The 4,726-nt window shown below is 35.9% G+C and overlaps 1 pseudogene; it reads left to right on the top strand.

The window, feature by feature from the left end:
- The first annotated feature begins 2,888 nt into the window (after positions 1-2,888).
- On the top strand, positions 2,889-3,724 carry LOC118839142 (annotated as a pseudogene).
- The last annotated feature ends 1,002 nt before the right edge of the window (positions 3,725-4,726 follow it).

The following is a 4,726-nucleotide window of genomic DNA, read 5'->3' as shown; positions in this document are numbered from 1 at the left end:
TTCAGATTTAAAATGCTATGATTCTACCAACTCCCCTTCCAGGGTTGCCTTTTCACAAAGGTAAAGGTAACAAGCAATCTATAAGAAGTGATTTGAGGTGGTCCTGAACCCCCCTGATTGCTGCTCAAAACTCTACCATTTACCATTGCATAAGTGTGGTTTCATTGAATATTTTCAAGACTTTTCTGTCTAAGATATCCATAAAAATTCAAATATTCCTGAGAAAGCTCACACTTCAAGATTTTAATGAAAATCTTAAATGAAATTACTTAATGATTATGGCATAAGAATTTGGGCCTGGAACTCTTTCATGGAGAAAAGTTGATAAGTAGATAAGCAAAGTTGCTGTGCAATGGTACCTTAATCTCAGCAGCACATTTGAGATCGTTTCCCTAGCCACAATCTGAATTTTCTGATCCCTTACCCATCCTGTCTCCTCCCTAGTCACTCATGTTTTAATGTGCCACATAACTATAAATTTCTCTTTTCAGAGCCCAATAAACATTTCACCTTTGCCCAGGGCTGACCCTATGCCCTTTTTGAAATTCTTAATTTGCATAAAACCCATGCCATTTCCTGTCCTTACTGTATGGGACAAAAGTTAGCAGTAAGTTGTCTCCCAGACATATATGACATGTACTTTACAATGGAGATAACACCTTTTATGCAAAATTGCCAATTTGTCTTCATTTACATCTTTTAAAAGTGCATTAGTAAAACAGATGCATTCATAGCTTAAAGTAATGACTGCAAACTGACATGAATAGAAAACCATATTCTCTCTTTTAATTAGCAGTTGAATTAATTTGGTAAAGCACAAGAAGAAAGATAAAACGTCTGTCAGTTGAAGGTTATTTTTTTTTTCTTTTTCAAGACATACAAGTCATTACCTCAGGGAGAAAATGTATTAAATAATTAAGGAGCATTTTCTAGGCATCGGGGTTGCATTCCTACATTTTGGTTGAATGTCTTTACCACCATGTCTCTCACCCCCCCAAAAAAATTAAATTAATTTTTTTTAAAAAAAAAACCACTCCCAATAAGTCTAGCACACTGGAAAACAATGATAACAGTGATGATAGAACATTAGGAATAGGATGGAATATTAGAAATTCCTAGACTACCTCTTAAGACCTATTAAGCATAATCTGTCTTTCATGATTACTCCAGCTGCTAGCGTCCTCCCTCCCAAACTACCACATATTTAACTACTTTGGCTATACTTTTACTTATTCACTTCAGATTTATGCTACATATTTTTTTTCTGTTGTTGTTGACACTTCCATCAGAATTAAAGCCGTTTGTGAATAGGGATTGTTTCATTTCTTGTATTTATATTCACAAAGTCTAACACAGTGCCTGGTACTAGTAGGTGTTTAATAAATGTTTGTTGATTGGTTGTGAAATAAATTAGTTCCACCAACTGTGTCTGCCATTCTCTTGCCTTCTGCAGTGCCTGGGAGAGAGATTTATGAAAGGCAATGTCATCCTGATCTAACAGGATTGCAAAATGCAACACTTAATCACCATAAAAACTAGAGAGAATAATATAACTACTTACCTGAATAATTTTTTTCTGATTCCCATTTATCCCTCAGAGGTGCCCAGAAAGATTTGTTCCTCTGGGATCCCTTTCATGGCTGGATCTCTTTAAGAATCTTAGAAACATGAAATTTCAGAGCTGAAGGGACCTTAGAGCTCACCTAATCCAACTCCTTCATAGAAAGCTGCTAGCTAAAGATAGGAAACTTTAAACATGCAAGAAAATATTGATAATAAAGACCAGCTATTAAATCCAAGTACACAAGACACCTGAACTGACTCCATAAATGTTTATCAATCAGAATGGTCTCAAGTGATCGCACAAGAATATGTAAGGTATGCAATGTTATTTACCAAGACATTTCTCATTTATGTCTCATAATCAAATATACTCATTACAGGAAATGTTTAAATGTTGGCTAGGTAACCATTTGTCAGGGATATTGTATCACTTAATCAATTAATGAGCATTTATTAAGTGCCCAGCATGTGCCAGGTGCTATACTAGGAACTGGGTATAGAAAGACAAAAAAAAAACACAAAGAAACCAATTCACACTCTAAAGAAGTTTATGTGGGAATGGGGGAAAATGTGTGTGATTACATATACATATACACATACATATACGTGCATATGTGTGTGTGTGTATACATATATATATATATATATATATATATACATATATATATATATGCAAGATAGTTAAATACACTACACTACACTCCCTAGGAGCTAAGGTTATCAAGAAAAGCTCACATTATGCTATAACTGTGTCGTGAAGACAGGGATTCTATGGGGTAGAGGTGATTAGGGGTTGCATTTCAGGATTGAGAAATAGCCAGAATAAAGGCACAAAGATGGAATATGGAGTACCATGTGTGAGAAACAGAGATATTGCCAGTTTGACAAGATCAAAAAAAAAAAAAGAACAAGAGAAATAATATAAAATGAACTTGGAAAGTTAGGTTGGGCCAGATTGTGAAGGATTTTAAAAGCTTAACATATTTTATCCTAGAAGCAATAGGAACCACCAGAGCCACTATGTACATGATTATTTCATTGGGCAGGAGCTGGACTAGATAAATTCTTCTTCTAGCTCTGGTATTCTATGTTTGTTTGGAGGGGAGTGGGAAGAACAAGAAGATGAATAACAAGTAATATTCAAACCCATTTCTTTTCAGGATGTTTTAAGGTTATCTTATTATATCTTATTAAGATGAATTATCCTGCTTATTTATCTCAATTCATGTCCATCTTTTTGCTAATAATATTTACTCTGTCATAGCTTTGAGTCATGGCATTCCACATTCTTAAAAGAATCAACATTGTCTTTCCCTTCTCTCAAGATGGCGGACAAAAAGCCGCCAAAAGAACCAAAGGAAAAGAAGGTCAAAAAGGAAAAAAAGAGAACAGAAAGGAAGATGTGGCTGAAAAGGTGGTGAAAAAGCCTCAAAAGCATTGCAGTCAGAACCCAGTCCTGGCCTGAGGGATTGGTAGATACTCCAGGTCTGCAATGTATTCCCGGAGAGCCACTTACAAGCCGAAATATGCTGCACCAAAAACCTGGATTGAAAGGAAAAAGAAAGAGAAGGTGCCTGCTACTATCTCAAAGCCAGTTGGTGGTGATAAGAATGGAGGAACCCGTGTGGTAAAGATTCGCAAAATGCCTCAGTATTACCCTACTGAGGATGTGCCCAGAAAGCTGCTAAGTCATGGCAAAAAGCCCTTCAGCCAGCATGTGAGGAGACTTCGAGCTAGGATCAAGCCAGGCACTGTTCTGATCATGCTCGCTGGCCGCCACAGGGGCAAGCGAGTGGTTTTCCTGAAGCAGCTAGCTAGTGGCTTGCTACTGGTGACTGGACCTCTGACTATCAACCGTGTTCCTCTGAGAAGGACCCATCAGAAATCTGTCATTGCCACCTCTACCAGGGTTAACATTTCAGGTGTAAAAATTCCAAATCATCTTACTGATGCTTACTTCAAGAAGAAGAGACTCCGTAAACCTAGACACCAAGAAGGAGAGATTTTTGACACAGAAAAAGAGAAATACGAGTTTGCAGAGCAGCGCAAGGCTGATCAGAAAACAGTGGACTCTCAGATCCTGCCCCAAATCAAGAAAATTCCTCAGCTCCATGTATTCTCTCTCTCCAATGGAGTTTATCCACACAAACTTGTGTTTTAAATGCCTTCCAGAGAACTCTTATTAAAATATTTGGAATAGCTAAAAAAAAAAATCAAAATTGCAGAGTGTGCATATAAGTTCACTATAACATACTGCCAAAGATGAATTGGATTTGTTCCACAAAAGACTTCATAAAAGACTGGTATGTCTGGAATGAAAGATAGGCCTGCTAAGCAATATAAATGAAACAAGCAGGAAGCTTAAGTATTATACTCCTATCTGTCGATATTAAGAGAACCAAAGGAAGTCCTTCAGCTTGTCAAGTGAATCCCCCATGGAAAATTCATAGTAGGACATTGATAAGAATCACATAGAAAAAGTAGACATTGGGTGTGCTATAAAGTAGTGGAAGGAATATCTGTATTGAAGAGCTCAAGGATCCATACGGGAAGATGAAAGGGAATAAGTTACCAAGTAAGTGCCTACTATGTGCCAGGCACTGTGCCATTTTATCTTACAAGTATGAACAGTAGAATAATGAAGTAATGACAGTGCTTCAATATTCCAAGACAAAGCATCAAGAATCAAGGAATAAGGGAAATAAAAATCATAATGTCCATGTGTCATTTAAATGTGTTGAACTTAATCTTTTCCATGAAACTTTTCAATATTTTGCCTTCAATATGGATATTGAAATAAAATATTAAACAAAAGGAAGTATCAAATCTGAAACAGCATGCAGTTAAATTTGTTAACAAAGTGAAGCTCAGCAATTAATCCATTTTTCTTATTCTGAACTTCCTTGTCAGTAAATAGTATGCATATGCACATGTATGAACATATATATAATGTATATATACATATGTGTATATATTATGCAGTCATGTATGTATATACATGCATAATTAGATGTATTTATAATATACATGTATATATGGTTCCTTTCAAATCTGAAACTCTCTAATATTAAAGTCTTTTCTATTCTGTCAAGATACACAATTATTTTCCACTAAAAAGATCTTTGATGACCAAGTCATATAATCTCATAAAACTGAGTCAAGA

Source organism: Trichosurus vulpecula, chromosome 2, assembly GCF_011100635.1.
Source record: "Trichosurus vulpecula isolate mTriVul1 chromosome 2, mTriVul1.pri, whole genome shotgun sequence".
In the NCBI taxonomy this organism is placed as follows: domain Eukaryota; kingdom Metazoa; phylum Chordata; class Mammalia; order Diprotodontia; family Phalangeridae; genus Trichosurus; species Trichosurus vulpecula.
This window is presented reverse-complemented; position numbering and strand designations above follow the sequence as displayed.